General features: G+C 42.8%; 1 long non-coding RNA gene across 2 annotated transcripts; it reads left to right on the top strand.

The window, feature by feature from the left end:
• Positions 1–7,614: 7,614 nt before the first annotated feature.
• Positions 7,615–9,273, top strand: Gm35865. Of its 2 annotated transcripts, XR_872134.1 has the most exons (3): positions 7,615–7,675; positions 7,800–7,958; positions 9,045–9,273. It is a non-coding gene; the product is annotated as a predicted gene, 35865 (long non-coding RNA). The 2 variants fall into 2 exon arrangements; XR_380889.2 differs by having other exon boundaries at positions 7,654–7,958.
• Positions 9,274–18,578: the final 9,305 nt, after the last annotated feature.

Below are 18,578 nucleotides of genomic sequence, written 5' to 3'. Positions count from 1 at the left end.
TGTGTTTGCTAGGCCCCGGCATAGTCTCACAAGAGACAGCTACATCTGGGTCCTTTCAATAAAACCTTGCTAGTGTATGCAATGGTGTCAGCGTTTGGATGCTGATTATGGAGTGGATCCCTGGATATGGCAGTCTCTACATGGTCCATCCTTTCATCTCAGCTCCAAACTTTGTCTCTGTAACTCCTTCCATGGGTGTTTTGTTCCCAAATCTAAGGAGGGGCATAGTGTCCACACTTCAGTCTTCATTCTTCTTGAGTTTCATGTGTTTAGCAAATTATATCTTATATCTTGGGTATCCTAGGTTTGGGGCTAATATCCACTTATCAGTGAGTACATATTGTGTGAGTTCCTTTGTGAATGTGTTACCTCACTCAGGATGATGCCCTCCAGGTCCATCCATTTGGCTAGGAATTTCATAAATTCATTCTTTTTAATAGCTGAGTAGTACTCCATTGTGTAGATGTACCACATTTTCTGTATCCATTCCTCTGCTGAGGGGCATCTAGGTTCTTTCCAGCTTCTGGCTATTATAAATAAGGCTGCTATGAACATAGTGGAGCATGTGTCCTTCTTACCAGTTGGGGCATCTTCTGGATATATGCCCAGGAGAGGTATTGCTGGATCCTCCGGTAGTACTATGTCCAATTTTCTGAGGAACCGCCAGACTGATTTCCAGAGTGGTTGTACAAGCCTGCAATCCCACCAACAATGGAGGAGTGTTCCTCTTTCTCCACATCCACGCCAGCATCTGCTGTCACCTGAATTTTTGATCTTAGCCATTCTGACTGGTGTGAGGTGGAATCTCAGGGTTGTTTTAATTTGCATTTCCCTGATGATTAAGGATGTTGAACATTTTTTCAGGTGTTTCTCTGCCATTCGGTATTCCTCAGGTGAGAATTCTTTGTTCAGTTCTGAGCCCCATTTTTTAATGGGGTTATTTGATTTTCTGAAGTCCACCTTCTTGAGTTCTTTATATATGTTGGATATTAGTCCCCTATCTGATTTAGGATAGGTAAAGATCCTTTCCCAATCTGTTGGTGGTCTTTTTGTCTTATTGACGGTGTCTTTTGCCTTGCAGAAACTTTGGAGTTTCATTAGGTCCCATTTGTCAATTCTCGATCTTACAGCACAAGCCATTGCTGTTCTGTTCAGGAATTTTTCCCCTGTGCCCATATCTTCAAGGCTTTTCCCCACTTTCTCCTCTATAAGTTTCAGTGTCTCTGGTTTTATGTGAAGTTCCTTGATCCACTTAGATTTGACCTTAGTACAAGGAGATAAGTATGGATCGATTCGCATTCTTCTACACGATAACAACCAGTTGTGCCAGCACCAATTGTTGAAAATGCTGTCTTTCTTCCACTGGATGGTTTTAGCTCCCTTGTCGAAGATCAAGTGACCATAGGTGTGTGGGTTCATTTCTGGGTCTTCAATTCTATTCCATTGGTCTACTTGTCTGTCTCTATACCAGTACCATGCAGTTTTTATCACAATTGCTCTGTAGTAAAGCTTTAGGTCTGGCATGGTGATTCCGCCAGAAGTTCTTTTATCCTTGAGAAGACTTTTTGCTATCCTAGGTTTTTTGTTATTCCAGACAAATTTGCAAATTGCTCCTTCCAATTCGTTGAAGAATTGAGTTGGAATTTTGATGGGGATTGCATTGAATCTGTAGATTGCTTTTGGCAAGATAGCCATTTTTACAATGTTGATCCTGCCAATCCATGAGCATGGGAGATCTTTCCATCTTCTGAGATCTTCCTTAATTTCTTTCTTCAGAGATTTGAAGTTTTTATCATACAGATCTTTCACTTCCTTAGTTAGAGTCACGCCAAGATATTTTATATTATTTGTGACTATTGAGAAGGGTGTTGTTTCCCTAATTTCTTTCTCAGCCTGTTTATTCTTTGTATAGAGAAAGGCCATTGACTTGTTTGAGTTTATTTTATATCCAGCTACTTCACCGAAGCTGTTTATCAGGTTTAGGAGTTCTCTGGTAGAATTTTTAGGGTCACTTATATATACTATCATATCATCTGCAAAAAGTGATATTTTGACTTCCTCTTTTCCAATTTGTATCCCCTTGATCTCCTTTTGTTGTCGAATTGCTCTGGCTAATACTTCAAGTACTATGTTGAAAAGGTAGGGAGAAAGTGGGCAGCCTTGTCTAGTCCCTGATTTTAGTGGGATTGCTTCCAGCTTCTCTCCATTTACTTTGATGTTGGCTACTGGTTTGCTGTAGATTGCTTTTATCATGTTTAGGTATGGGCCTTGAATTCCTGATCTTTCCAACACTTTTATCATGAATGGGTGTTGGATCTTGTCAAATGCTTTTTCTGCATCTAACGAGATGATCATGTGGTTTTTGTCTTTGAGTTTGTTTATATAATGGATTACATTGATGGATTTTCGTATATTAAACCATCCCTGCATCCCTGGAATAAAACCTACTTGGTCAGGATGGATGATTGCTTTAATGTGTTCTTGGATTCGGTTAGCGAGAATTTTATTGAGGATTTTTGCATCAATATTCATAAGAGAAATTGGTCTGAAGTTCTCTATCTTTGTTGGGTCTTTCTGTGGTTTAGGTATCAGAGTAATAGTGGCTTCATAAAATGAGTTGGGTAGAGTACCTTCTACTTCTATTTTGTGAAATAGTTTGTGCAGAACTGGAATTAGATCTTCTTTGAAGGTCTGCTAGAACTCTGCACTAAACCCATCTGGTTCTGGACTTTTTTTGGTTGGGAGACTATTAATAACTGCTTCTATTTCTTTAGGTGATATGGGGCTGTTTAGATGGTCAACTTGATCCTGATTCAACTTTGGTACCTGGTATCTGTCCAGAAATTTGTCCATTTCGTCCAGGTTTTCCAGTTTTGTTGAGTATAGCCTTTTGTAGAAGGATCTGATGGTGATTTGGATTTCTTCAGGATCTGTTGTTATGTCTCCCTTTTCATTTCTGATTTTGTTAATTAGGATTTTGTCCCTGTGCCCTTTAGTGAGTCTAGCTAAGGGTTTATCTATCTTGTTGATTTTCTCAAAGAACCAACTCCTCGTTTGGTTAATTCTTTGAATAGTTCTTCTTGTTTCCACTTGGTTGATTTCACCCCTGAGTTTGATTATTTCCTGCCGTCTACTCCTCTTGGGTGAATTTGCTTCCTTTTTTTCTAGGGCTTTTAGATGTGTTGTCAAGCTGCTAGTATGTGCTGTCTCCCGTTTCTTCTTGGAGGCACTCAGAGCTATGAGTTTCCCTCTTAGAAATGCTTTCATTGTGTCCCATAGGTTTGGGTACGTTGTGGCTTCATTTTCATTAAACTCTAAAAAGTCTTTAATTTCTTTCTTTATTCCTTCCTTGACCAAGGTATCATTGAGAAGAGTGTTATTCAGTTTCCACGTGAATGTTGGCTTTCCATTATTTATGTTGTTATTGAAGATCAGTCTTAGGCCATGGTGGTCTGATAGGATACATGGGACAATTTCAATATTTTTGTATCTATTGAGGCCTGTTTTGTGACCAATTATATGGTCAATTTTGGAGAAGGTCCTGTGAGGTGCTGAGAAGAAGGTATATCCTTTTGTTTTAGGATAAAATGTTCTGTAGATATCTGTCAGGTCCATTTGTTTCATAACTTCTGTTAGTTTCACTGTGTCCCTGTTTAGTTTCTGTTTCCACGATCTGTCCTTTGAAGAAAGTGGTGTGTTGAAGTCTCCCACTATTATTGTGTGAGGTGCAATGTATGCTTTGAGCTTTACTAAAGTGTCTCTAATGAATGTGGCTGCCCTTGCATTTGGTGCGTAGATATTCAGAATTGAGAGTTCCTCTTGGAGGATTTTACCTTTGATGAGTATGAAGTGTCCCTCCTTGTCTTTTTTGATAACTTTGGGTTGGAAGTCGATTTTATCCGATATTAAAATGGCTACTCCAGCTTGTTTCTTCAGTCCATTTGCTTGGAAAATTGTTTTCCAGCCTTTCACTCTGAGGTAGTGTCTGTCTTTTTCCCTGAGATGGGTTTCCTGTAAGCAGCAGAATGTTGGGTCCTGTTTGTGTAGCCAGTCTGTTAGTCTATGTCTTTTTATTGGGGAATTGAGTCCATTGATATTAAGAGATATTAAGGAAAAGTAATTGTTGCTTCCTTTTATTTTTGTTGTTAGAGTTGGCATTCTGTTCTTGTGGCTGTCTTCTTTTTGGTTTGTTGAATGATTACTTTCTTGGTTGTTCTAGGGCGTGATTTCCATCCTTGTATTGCTTCTTTTCTGTTATTATCCTTTGAAGGGCTGGATTCGTGGAAAGATATTGTGTGAATTTGTTTTTGTCGTGGAATACTTTGGTTTCTCCATCTATGGTAATTGAGAGTTTGGCCGGGTATAGTAGCCTGGGCTGGCATTTGTGTTCTCTTAGTGTCTGTATAACATCTGTCCAGGCTCTTCTGGCTTTCATAGTCTCTGGTGAAAAGTCTGGTGTAATTCTGATAGGCCTTCCTTTATATGTTACTTGACCTTTCTCCCTTACTGCTTTTAATATTCTATCTTTATTTAGTGCATTTGTTGTTCTGATTATTATGTGTCGGGAGGAATTTCTTTTCTGGTCCAGTCTATTTGGAGTTCTGTAGGCTTCTTGTATGATCATGGGCATCTCTTTTTTTATGTTTGGGAAGTTTTCTTCTATTATTTTGTTGAAGATATTAGCTGGCCCTTTAAGTTGAAAATCTTCATTCTCATCAATTCCTATTATCCGTAGGTTTGGTCTTCTCATTGTGTCCTGGATTACCTGGATGTTTTGAGTTAGGATCCTTTTGCATTTTGTATTTTCTTTGACTGTTGTGTCGATGTTCTCTATGGAATCTTCTGCACCTGAGATTCTCTCTTCCATTTCTTGTATTCTGTTGCTGATGCTCGCATCTATGGTTCCAGATCTCTTTCCTAGGGTTTCTATCTCCAGCGTTGCCTCGCTTTGGGTTTTCTTTATTGTGTCTACTACCCCTTTTAGTTCTAGTATGGTTTTGTTCATTTCCATCACCTGTTTGGATGTGCTTTCCTGTTTTTCTTTAATGATTTCTACCTGTTTGGCTGTGTTTTCCTGCTTTTCTTTAAGGGCCTGTAACTCTTTAGCAGTGCTCTCCTGTAATTCTTTAAGTGACTTATGAAAGTCCTTCTTGATGTCCTCTATCATCATCATGAGAAATGTTTTTAAATCTGGGTCTAGATTTTCGGTTGTGTTTGACTGCCCAGGACTAGGTGGGGTGGGAGTGCTGCGTTCTGATGATGGTGAGTGGTCTTGATTTCTGTTAGTAGGATTCTTACGTTTGCCTTTCGCCATCTGGTAATCTCTGAAGCTAGCTGTTTTAGTTGTCACTGTTAAGAGCTTGTTCTTCAGGTGACTCTGTTAGCCTCTATAAGCAGACCTGGAGGGTAGCACTCTCCTTAGTTTCAGTGGGCAGAGTATTCTCTGCAGGCAAGCTCTCTTCTTGCAGGGCAGGTACCCAGATATCTGGTGTTCGAACCAGACTCCTGGCAGAAGTTGTGTTCCACTCACTAGAGGTCTTAGGATCTCCTGTGGAATCCTGTGTGGGCCCTTGCGGGTGTCAGGCGACTCCGCTGGCAAGGTAGCCCGGGGCTCGAGTGGAGCGGAAGGGGTTTGTGCCCCAGATCAAGCCCGGGTAGCCTGCTTCCCTATGTACCGCAGTCTCAGGTTCCGCGCGATTGGATTGGGGCAGGCGCTGTGTTCCACTCACCAGAGGTCTTAGGATCCCGTGGGGGGTCCCGTGTGGGCCCTTGCGGGTGTTGGGCAAGACTCTGCTGGCAAGGTAGCCCGGGGCTCGAGTCGAGCGGAAGGGACTTGTGCCCCAGATCAGGCCCGGGTAGCCTGCTTCCCTATGTACCGCAGTCTCAGGTTCCGCGCGATTGGATTGGGGCAGGCGCTGTGTTCCACTCACCAGAGGTCTTAGGATCCCGTGGGGGGTCCCGTGTGGGCCCTTGCGGGTGTTGGGCAAGACTCTGCTGGCAAGGTAGCCCGGGGCTCGAGTCGAGCGGAAGGGACTTGTGCCCTGGATGGTATTTTTAAAAGAGTAAGATGATTAAGGCTCATAGTTCTGATTCAAGGTCAATACCCTGTCTAGTGATGACCTTGCAGAATCCCCGGGTGACATAGGTACCTGTCATTTAGCAGGAGACTCAGGGAAGGTGTACATATGTGTATTGCCTGGCCTCTTCTCTTCCTACTAAGGCAGCAGTAGAGTCATGGAGGCTTTCCTCTGGTGCATAATCCTAAACACCTTGCTTTTAAGCGCCTTAATTGTTTTCAGTCTCAGTGCCTAACAGTGGAGATTAAACTCTAACAAGAGTTTCAGAGGAGGCGAACCATATCCCACCCATCCCAGAGAGCTCCCTCCTTCTTTCTACTTTGTGGGATACAGGGAACGCATGGCCGCATATGTACCAGGTATACGGTCCCTAAAATACACCCACTCGGCCCATGCCTTGATCGTGGACCTTTCAACACTCAGAACGGTGAGAAAGAAATACTTGTTGTTCATAAGCCAGGTCGATGGCGTGTCATCATAGTATTATAAACAGGGTGAGACACTGTGGAAGGAATTTAGAACAGGAGAGATTGGCAGAATGGCTGCTGGTCTGGGACTAAGTTACGGTTCTCACGACCTAGTGACAATGTAAACTCGCTACTGGATGTGGCATGTGCCAGGGCTCTCTGAAATTGTAGGCTAAACACCTGGCTTTGATCAAAGCCAACAGGAAAACAGTAGGTCACTATTGCTGTCATCCCACAACAATAAGATATACAAATCCCCAGCAGCAGACCCAAGAGTTTGGAAAGCCCTTCTGGCTATAGCCATAAGATAACTGAATACGCTAGGCAGCTCGTGAAGGTTCGTCTGGTACGCTCTGCGCATGCGTCTCTCACAAAGGCTGGCAAACTACTAGCAAGAGGGCCAACTGACTCACACCTCGGACTGTGTGGCAACAGCCTCATGAGTTTTGCAATCACAGTTTCATAACACTGTGTCACACACCCTAGAACCCCACAACCATGAAGCATCTCTCCCCACCAGCCCCCAGAGCCCCACACCTCTCCTAGCTTTAGGCAACTGTTCATCTCCTTTAAATCGTTACAGATTCACCTTCTTGAGACGTTTTCTATGAGAGTAATCGTATATTTTGTGATTTTCCCTGGCTGGCTTCTTTCACTCAGCATGTTTTCACCTCATATCGTAGCGAGTCGATATTGCGTTCCTTTCTGTGCACCAGACCCATTATGTAAACACAGCACATTTCCTTCATCCAGCTATCAGCTGGTGAACCATGGGTTCTTTGCATTGGTGGTTGTTAATGATACTGTTGCTATGGATACTCACATGGAAGCTTCTGTACAGATATACATTTTCATTTCCCTCACTAATAGCCCTAGGAGAGAAACTGCTAGAACGTTTGCTAACTCTGTGAATCACCATTTGAGGATCTGCCAAACTCTTTTTAAGGCCATCAGTAACACTATCAGTTGTTTTTTTCCCTGAGTCTTGACAGCACTTAATGTCTTTTTCAATTTAGCCCTAAGAAGTTGTATCTCGTTGTTATAGTTGGATTCTTAAATGTCCTTCAAGGGTCCATATGTCACAGCATGGTATATTATGAGGTAGTGACACCCTTAGGAGACTAGAGCTTGGTGAGACATCTTTGGGTCATGGGAGGTGTGCCCTTGAAAGGCGTTGTGGGATCTGGGTAAACCCTCCCCCAACCCTGGTCTTTTTGTTTCTGGTTATGAGATAGATTTCATTTCATGCTTCTAGCATAGTGTGCTGCCTCTCCACACACCCAAAGCAAAGGGGCCAACCAATCATGAGCTGACCGTGAGCCAATCGTGCGTGAGCCGACTCATTCTGCTATTACGATGTTTTCCTTCTGTGGGGAGAGATACCAGACAATTTTAGATTATCTGGGGGGAAAAGGTTAGCATTTTTAAAGTGTTAATTGTTAAATGTCAAATACTTGTATTTATTGTTAAGTGTCTATATATGTACATGCATATATAAATATACATCTCATACATATACATATTTTTAGAACATTAATTCCATGAGCTCTCAAACATTCTTTAGGACAAAGGTAAGTTGATATATTAGAAAAAATATCATGTAATCGATTGAAATGATATAGCAAAAATTTTGAATGTTGTGCTCCAACTAATTTACCATAGAAAACTTAGCTTACTGGCATATTCATCCTTGACAAGAGAAACTTGGTTTTATTTATTTGTCTCCTAAGCATCCAAAAAAACCTCACAATTGATGCTCATGAAGTGATTTCTCTCTAGGGAGGAAAAAAAGGTATTTTTAGTAAGAACTTTCAAAATCATGGTCAACCTTTGAGGCTTCAGACAGACAACTTAATATTATCCCCAGCACTTGCCAATGCCGAGGACAGATGGTGAATCTCCCCTCTTGACACGTCCACTTTGAGAAGCTGCCCCAGTTGGGACTTAATATAAAGTAATGCTAAGAATAGCCATTCTCTGAAGGAATGAGAGCCTGAGGTTGCCAGGATACTCACATTAGTTTTGTTCCAACAAACTCATCTCAGTTGGCTTCAGGCTGGGGACCACTTTGATTCTTGGATCTGGTCTGGTTCACACACCTACACATGCACACACACAAACGTACACACACATACACACACATGCTCACACAAACACATACGCGCTCGCACACACGCACACACACGTACACACACATGCATACACAGGTACACTCACAAACACACAGGTGCACACACAGGTGCTGCACTCACACATACACAAACACACGTGTGAACACACACACATACACATGTGAACACACACACGTACACATGAGCACACACGTGCACATACACACATGCTCTCTTGCACACACACGCAGGCATCCATGCACACACACTTGCTATCCAAACACTTTTTATATAAGAGAAACCATTCCCAGCCTCCTCAAACAATCACTGTTCTACAGTCTTTCACTTACTGTCCATTCCCACTGAATTATCTGGACTCTTTTTGGCAGCTGGGCTCAGTCCTGAGACTTGGCATTCACAGAAGACTCGTGTTGTTGTGTAGCAACGCCATCCAGAGTGTCAGCCAAGTTGTGTCATATGGTTACAAAACCGTCCCCATCTTCCAGATCTTCTCCGTAAGTGTGGATCCTCCCAGAAGTCTGCTCCTCCTGCCCTGGGATGACCTTATATTCTCTCAGATGAAGCCAGAACCTGATTACAATGCTGTCTTCCACTTTATTCCCCTTCTCGTGGCCTGGGTTTAAAGGAATGCTTGGGGGATGCGGGGAATAGGGGGAGCCACTGAAGTCTAGGATGTTGCACGTAATCAGAACGACATGTTTGGATTTGGTGTGGCACTTAGTGTGTCTCTCATGTGAACTAGCTATGTTCTCTGAGGAGGGTGTATGTGACACCGTAAGTCCCTCCTATGACACAGGTCCTTCTTGATCTTCAAAGCCTTGGGACAGAACCCCTTCATGACCAAGGCATAAAGCCCCATATACATCATCCAAATGAGGATGATTTTGAAACTGAGAGTTCCAGGGAACAAGGTACAAGCCCAACCCACACAGGCCAGCTTTCCTGTTAGGTCACTGTGCCTCAAACATGGCTCTCCCCTCTGCTGTTGGTACAGACTCTCAGGTGAGAGCTTCTGCAATCCCCACCTGAAAGCCTGACCGGTTCACTTTCATTTTGTTTTTTTGAGACAAGGTCTTACACAGCCCAGACAGGCCACTCATTAACTAATGAAGGGTGATCTTGGCCTTTCTGACCCTCCCACCTCTAACTCCTAGTGCTGGGATTGTTGGTAGACACCAGCATACCCAGTTTTGTGTGCTGTTAAGGACTTTGTGCATGCTAGGTGAATTGAGCCACATCCTCAGCCCCTTATGTAACGCAATGGTCACATGACCCAGCGATACCACTTCTGGTTATATGTTCCCCCAAAATTGAAAACAAGACTTCAAAACACTTCCTATAAAATTCTTGTACATGTACATGTAGCAGCATTCACAGTAGTCAGCTGGTAGAAACATCTCAACCATCTTTCAAAGGAGGAATAAAAGAATGTTTATATACATATATATGCATATATATATGCCATATATAATATACATATTATATATATATATATGTATTGTATATATGTATATATATACACAGACACACATACAGTGGGATATTATCCTTTAAAATGAAGGCAATGCTGCTAGTATAGCTAGATGCTACAGTATAGATTTTGGAATATTATAAGTAAAATAAACTAATATCAAAAAGACAAAGACTGAGGTCAGGCACTGGTGGCGCACGCCTTTAATCCCAGCCATGGGGAGGCAAAAGCAAATGGATCTCTGAGTTCAAGGCCAGCCTGTTCTACAGAGTGAGTTCCAGGACAGCCAGGGCTGCACAGAGAAACTGTGTCTTGAGAAACCAATAGATGGATGGATGGATGGATGGATGGATGGATGGATGGATGGATGGATGGATGGATGGATGAATGGATGGATGGATGGACAGGTAGGTAGATAGATAGATACATAGATACATAGATACATACATACATACATACATACATAGAGATCACATATATTTATATAAGTACATTGGTTACTTGTTACCAAGACACAATATCTGACAAGAAACATGAACAGTTAATTTCAGCTTGAGGGATTGGTGCATCATGGCAAAGAAGTCATGGAAGCCGAAGCTTCAGGTTGCACTTACAGTCAGGAATCAGTGAGCAATAAAAGCTTCCGCTCAGTTCACTTCTCCTTCCTATTAGCACCAGGAGCCCCACCCAGGCAATGGTGGGCTGGTCCTCTCACCTCCGTTAACCCAATCAAGATACTTCCCCATGGGCATGCCCAGAGACCCACCTCTGGGTAATTATAGACCAAGGTAATCAACCATGGGAACTCCCATTCCTTGACAACCAAATCCATCTCTTTAAATGGTAACCTCCCACCCTTGTCCCCAAAGGTTCATCTCATATTGTAAATGCTAATCCAACTTCAAAAGTCTCGTGGTCTTTAACAGTAAGACATCCAAAACAGTCAGGGTAGACTCCAGCTGCCGGGGCAGGGACATTAGTTGCTGTACAGTCGTGCAAAAATGAAAGTTCTAGAGGACATGTGCGAGGTAACAATAGAAAAAGCCTTAAGCATTTGCCAGCGGTGGAAGAACACATTCTACTGTATATGCTTGAGGTATATACATTGTATTATAAGAAGCAAATACAATAAAATGCATTCTGTAGTGACTCAAACTAACCTAAGAAGATGAGGCTTTTTTTTTTACAATTTAAATTTTGCTCCATTGTTAGACCATTTATTTTTCTTCCTAATCCACCTGTGCCCTCTGCTGGTTATAACTGCTAATGGACGCAAAACGCCAGGCTCCTCTAGTAACTGTAACAGGCCCCAGACCTTAGCACAACTGACTCCATGACAGAAGTTCCATTCAGGCTGTAAGACTCAGCATGTAGACAGCACCACCGGCCAAAATGAAAACAAAGACCTAATCTATCAAAGTCCATAGTTCTGGGAAAGTTCCTAAATGTACTAACCTTGCTTTCTGGCTTCTGAAGTTCTGCCCTGGCTAATGTTCTTACCAACTGAAGTATATTAACCCTGGGTATTGTTTCTGTGCTTAAAAGCTCACCCCGAGAAAGGCTCAGGGCTACGCTGCCATCTGGAACACCCAGTATAGTGGCTAGCTAATGAAGGTTTTCTGTTGGCTTACAACCATGTCCAACAGTCTTCTCTGGTGGACAGCCTGTAACCACATCCTTCCCAAGGGTGTTTTCAGGTCACATTGTGGAGGACAGGTAGATTCCCTGTAGAAATGTGAGCAATAATAGATATCGCAGGTTAGCCTATCAGAATCCACTAAGTAGCACTCAGATGTTAACTGTTGTTGTTGTTGTTGTTTCCAGGGCTGGGGATCAAACCCAAGGCCTTGAGTATGGTAGGCAAGCACTCAACCACTGAGCTCTGTCTCCCAGCCCTTGACATATTTGACAGCAGTACCATGTCATTTGATTTGCACCTCCCTCCTCCTCCACTGTTCTTCTTGCTGACAAATAATGGACCAGATCTGCAATTGCTGCTACCACCAAGACAAATCCATCCTCATGACCCCAGACCTAGAAAGAAGGGAGGGAGCCTCACTACACAACTATCAAAAGGCCCTCTGCCTTTTCCAGAGTCTTGGGCAGTCATCTAGCAAAACCTGCTTTCTTTCTCTTAATTTCCCATTGCCCCCATGGTCTTTCCAGACTCGAAGGCAACTTCCTATTGGAAAGCAAGAGAGAGAGAGAGAGAGAGAGAGAGAGAGAGAGAGAGAGAGAGAGAGAAAGTTGAATACCAGTGGAAAAAAAGGAAAGTGCTGCAACTGAGGTGTCTTAGTCAGGGTTATTAGAGCTGTGATGAGACACCATGACCATAAGGAACTTGGGTGGAAAGGGTTTATTCGGCTTACACTTCCACAGCACTGGTCATCACTAGAGGACATCGGGACAGGAACTCAAGCAGAGCAGGAATGTAGAGGCAGGAGCTGATGCAGAAGCCATGGACTGCTGCTGCTTCCTGGCTTGCTCAGCATAACATGCTATGCCTGCTCAACCATTTGTAATTGAGCTACATGACCTGATTCACAGTTTACCCAAATCTGTTTGAGAGTAAGCCAGGCTGCAACAAAGTGCCACACGACCTGGAAAGCTGGAATGGATTAATACATTTAAACACAAAGCCCCTAAGTACGGTAGCATTGCTGTCTGTATAACAGCCCCCATTTCTTATGGCTTTCTACTTCTTGGCATTATCTGGGATGGAAACTCACAACAATTTTGGACCCCCAAAATGGCAAAGCAATCTGTTTCATTTTAATAATACTAACCAAAGAGATAGATACTTGGACAGACATTCATATTTGTAGAAACTCTTCACAGAGCTTATTGTTGTTTTGTAATTGAATATATGGAGGCTCTGGAAGAGTTGTTTAGCTCACCAAGTAGGTAGGCAAGGTTCTAAACAGAGCATCTTGCCTCTATCACTGTATCATGCTGCCCAGAATGTTAGCCAAGGACCTACCTTCCACACAGGAAAAGCTTCAGACCCAACAATACAGAAACAAAACGAGTTACAGACCAGCTCCTTCAAATAGTCCTCCAAGTTGATCTCACCAGCCAGACCACAGTAGGAAGTAAATACGGCAGAGAGAAGTCAGGCAGAGATGATGCCAAGAGTCTGAAAACCAAAACTCTCAAATTCTTCCGGAATTTTCTTGTTTCTTTTCCATACTTGTCTCAGAAGCTGTCTACTCTGCAAATGCAGCGACTATAAGACAAGCGGTTGCAGATTCAGAGAGACAGAATGTCACCAGTTTTCAGAGAGAGACAATGTCACCGATTCCGGCACCATGGCAGTCAGCAGGCTTTGGATATGGTCAACTCTGTCCTAGCACATCTGTGAATATATTCACAAGGATCTCTGTGCAAAGTCCAACTAGCACTTCTAGGCAGTGAGATTCAACACGGTGATATGCAAAATACGTTAGCAACCATAGGCATCCTAGACGTTTCTGTAGTATGAGTAGATTTCAGGAAAGGCAAGAAGCACTGTATTTATATCCTTTATATGGCCAGTCGATTAGGAACTTGTAAATATTGGATTGTTCACTTGTCAATTAGGTATTCAAATCAAAGGCTGGGGCTGATATTTGTTATATAAATGTTTAAATTCCAACCTGGGGTTTCTACCCTGCCTTTGACCTCTTAGTTCCTGCATAAATGGCACACAACCTTTATTATTTACAATTAAGCCTTAAATAGCACAAGAGCTGGGCAGATAGCTACCCTCTATGCTATTAGAATCTACTTTACTATCCATAGCCCCCAGTTCTTACTTACTGTGTTTCGACTGGCTTCTCTTAACTCCAATTGGCCAGCTCTCCGGACCACATTTCCATGACTTACCTAACCCAGGGCAGCTTCTTCTCCCTTCCTTTTCTTCCCAGACCCCCAAGCCTGGGAACCCTAAACCCTGCCTATGTCTCTCCTGTCCATCTATTGGCTGTTGGTATCTTTATTCACCAATTGGAAATAATTGGGGGCCAGGTCACATAGACTCTCTCCTCTCTGGGGCAACCAGATCTTAAGGAACCAGTAATAGCATTAGAATACGAGCAGCATCAGGCAACCCACTGCAGGGTACTTTATATGACTTTTTGTCATTCAGAGCTTAAATGCTCCACAAAGGTCCATGTGTTTAAAGATTTGATCCCAACAACTGATTGGTTTACAGAGGGTTAGAGTTAGCATGAGGGTTAGAGTGCTCGGCCACAAGTGGGAAATCTGTATAACATATACATACACATCTCCAGGGCTCAGTAACCATCTGAGAAGAGTGGTCAGACTGCAAGTCAGAGGTCACGGAGGACTGCAGCAAAACAACGTCTTCCACACATGACAGGTCTGCAGCACTCATGACCACAGGCAGCTGTTGTCATGGTTGTCACAGGATCGAGCCTGTCAACCTTCCAGCATGGAAGCCTGGGGGTGCGGAGGTAGTGACATGAGGAGCCAGTGACAGTTTCAGGCTGGTAGGGAAGGGTGTGTTTTCGTTAAGAGTGTGGATGGTCCCACACCTGTGAGTCCATAAGCAGCACAAACCGTACTCAGGGGGTTGTAGAAAACACCATGTTGTGGAGGGAGAGTGCCTCTGGGAGGTGAATACATCAAAACACACTGTATGGGTGTGTTACATTGTGGGAAGCCAACTCCAAGATGGCGCCGGTTTCTGGTTGCCGTTGTCATAAACACCACCACTACACAGGCAATTCGAATTTGGCGCTAACCCCTCCCGAGCGGGTGCATGCAAATTGGGTGCCGGCAGACTGACCAATCCCAGGGGGCCACGGAGCCTTCTCCCATGCTGGGGTGCATATAAGCAGGGCTCCCTGGGCGCCCAGGGTCCCTGTAGAAGCATCGAGGCATTCCTGCAATAAAGGCTGTTGAGAAGAATCCGACTGGGTCGATGTTCCATCTCCCAGTAAGTATCAATTGCAAATAGCTTCTCAGGTATACGTAGAATGCTGTCCCCTCTTCCCTTTATCCATGCTGGGAATGGGTCTGGCTTGCTTGTGCAGATCTTGTAGGTGTTGTCACCATCTGTGACGCATGTGTGCATCAGCCCTGTTGTGCCTGGAAGACGCCGCATCACTGAAGTCATGCATTGCCTCTTTTACAATCTCTCTGCTTCCTCTTCTGCATAGACAGATCCCTGAGCATTGAGGGGTGGGGTTTGACAAAGACATCGCATTTAGGGCTGAGTGCTCAAAGCTTTCTTACTGTCTGCACACTGTCCAGTTGTGGTCTCTGTTAATTACCATCTCAGATGAGGATTCACTGATCTGTGGGCATAGGCCATTAGAAGTATGTCACTAGAGATCATTTCCTGCGGTGTTCCTTTAGCAAAACAATAGCAGTAGGTTCTCCCCTGTGGCCCATGACCATACGGATCAGATATGGGTTCAATTTCTTGAATGGACCATAAATCCAGGCAAAAAGGGTTGGTTGCACCCATAACATTTGTGCAACTATTGCACTAGTATATATTTAGATTTAGAATATCCTCTTGATAGGTTTTTTTTCCTTTAATGAGCATATAGTCTCCTTCTCATTTGATTAGTTTTAGTCTGAAGTCTATTTGTTAGATATTAAAATAGTCCTGCTTACTTCCTGGTTCCATCTGCTTGGAATACCCTTCTCCATCTTTTTACCCTAAGATGTTTTCTATCCTTAATGATGTTTTGTTTTTTGTTTTTTTTTTTTTTGTTTTGTTTTGTTTTGTTCCCTGGAGGCAACAGAATGCATCTGCTTTCTGACCTGTTAGTCTGTGTCTTTTTATTAGGGAATGGAGACCTTCAATATTGAATTATTATTGAACAGTCATTCCTGCTATTTTGTGTGGTGGTGTGTCCCCCACTCCCCGCCCTTGGTGAACTGATGTGGAATTATTTATTCCTTATGTCCTCTTGGGTATATTTAATCTTCTCTTCAGACTGAAGTTTTCCTTTCAGTGCAGTGGTTCTCAACTTGTGGGTCACAACCCCTGAGGGGTTTGCATATCAGATATTTACAGCTCATATCAATGGCAAGATTCAGTTATGAAGTAGCAACAAAATAATTTATAATTTAAGGTCACCACCGTAAGAGGAACTGTACTAGGCAATCACAGCATCAGGGAGCCACTGAGCCGCTGTGCCTCTGCCTCCTGCAGAGCTGGGACGGTGGTCAAAAATTACTTATTGTTATAGTGAATTTATTTTTCTTTCTCCTTCAATTGTATTGATACTTTTGTTGGCTATTGTAGTCTGCCCTAGCATGTGTGGGTCTTTTTGACTTTGTAGAACATCCGTCTGGGCCCTTCTGGATTTCAGAGTCACCATTGAAAAGTGCTATTCTATTGGGTCTTTCTATGTGACTTAATCTTTTTCCCTTTCGGCTTTTAACACTCCTGCTTTATGCTAAATGTTTTGTGTTTGGATCATTATGCACTGCAGGGAGTAATTCTTATCCAGCCTCTCCGGAGTTCTGGCTGCCTCTTGTATCTGTAAAGGGATCTCTTTCTTTAGACTGAGGAAATTTTCTGCTTTCTTCTTGTTGCTACAAAACATTTTCTGGGGCTGGAGAGATGGCTCAGTGGGTAAGAGCACCTGACTGCTCTTCCGAAGGTCCAAAGTTCAAGTCCCAGCAACCACATGGTGGCTCACAACCATCCGTAATGAGATCTGATGCCCACTTCTGGTGCATTTGAAGACAGCTACAGTGTACTTACATTAAATAAATAAATAAATAAATAAATAAATAAATAAATAAATAAATAAATAAATAAATAAATCTTAAAAAAAAACATTTTCTGTACCTTTGACCTACGTTTCTTCTCCTTCCTCTATATTTATTATTCTCAAGTTTGGTCTTTTCACAATGTCCTGAATGTTTTATGCCTGGTAGTTTTAGATTTAACTTTTCCTTTGGCCGAGCTATCCATTTCTGCTACCCTGTCTCCAAGACCTAAAATTCTCTCTTTGACTGCTTCCAATCTGTCAGCAAGGCTTACCTCTGGGCTTTTTGTCAGAATCCCTGGGTTTCTCATGTCCAGTTCTAATTCAGTTTGGCTTTTGTTTAGCAATTCCACTTCTTTTTTAAATCCTACTTTCATATCTCGAATTGTTTTTGCTTTTATTCTCCTGTGAATTTGTATTTTCAGTCTCCATTGGGGCATTTATTCATATTGTGTTTAAAGTCCTTGAGTATATTAATAACTGGTGTTTTAAAGTTCTTGTCTCCCTGTACTTCAAATAAATTGTTTTTCCTGGGTTATATTACAATGGGAGTGCTAGTCCCATTTGTTTGCTTTTGTGTCTCACAATATGAGGAGTCACATTGTCTTAGTTGTTCATTTTTTTTTAATGATCTAGGCATTTTGAATTATGATGTTTGTGGTATTTCTTGTGTGAATATCTGATCTCTTCTTTGTTGGATGGGTGTATGGTTCTTTGATTACTATTACCCTAATCTAATCGGTTGTGGACCCGAAGAATAATGCTTAGTTCTCAGAATTGCCATCTGTGGTGGTTTGAATATGCTTGGCCCACAGGAAGTAGCAGTATTAGTTTGAAGCAGGGCTACAGGATCCGTAGTCTCTTCCATCTCAGAAATAACTCTTTATCTACTGGGTCAACACTCATTGCCCCACCCCCACCTCACTCACCCCCTAAGTAGGAATGAGAGACTTACAGACTTCTTGGAGGGTGATGAAGGGAGGTTCGGAGACCGAGTGGTAATGGCGAAATGGTGAAAAGGCTTGGAGACTGTGTGGTTGTGTTGATGACATAATCATGTAGGCTTACTTGGAATCTACTGAGACAACATAGCAGAGGAACACACTACCCCACGTCAAAGTGTACATCCAGGGGCAGGAGGGATGGCTCAGTGGTTAAAAGTGCTTGCTGTTCTTCCAGAGAACCTGAGCTTGGTTTCCAGCACTTACACCCGGTAGCGCGCAACTTACACTGGGTAGCGCGAAAACCCCTATGGCTCCTGCTCTAACGTATCCAATGCCGCCCTCTTCTGGCCTCTACAAACCCACACATAACCATAAAAGAAAAAAAGAGTGTTGTATACAAAGCCAGCACTTGGGAGATAGAGGCAGGAGGAAAAGGAGTTCAAAGCCATTCTTGGCCACTGAGCGATCAAGTCTCCCTGGGTTCCGTGAGACCCCGTTTTAATAAACAAAAGTGTTGTTTACAGGCAGAGGACACTAGAGAGCTTGGAGAAGCTAGTGAGCTTACAGAAAGAAATAGGCAAGGCCTAGAAAGTGGCTTAATGTAAATTGGTTAGATGCCTGAGTCAGAACTAGAAACGAGGTTTCTGGGTGAAGGTTTCATTCTTATACTTTTTTCCCCCAAAAGTTCAATACTTAAGACTTTTTAAAAAATCACAATAAAAGGAAAAAAAAAAAAAACCTCATGGAAACAAA

This window comes from Mus musculus, chromosome 10, assembly GCF_000001635.26.
Source record: "Mus musculus strain C57BL/6J chromosome 10, GRCm38.p6 C57BL/6J".
Taxonomy (NCBI): Eukaryota; Metazoa; Chordata; class Mammalia; order Rodentia; family Muridae; genus Mus; species Mus musculus.
The sequence above is the reverse complement of the archived record's forward strand: the minus strand, read 5'-3'. Positions and strand labels throughout refer to the sequence as shown.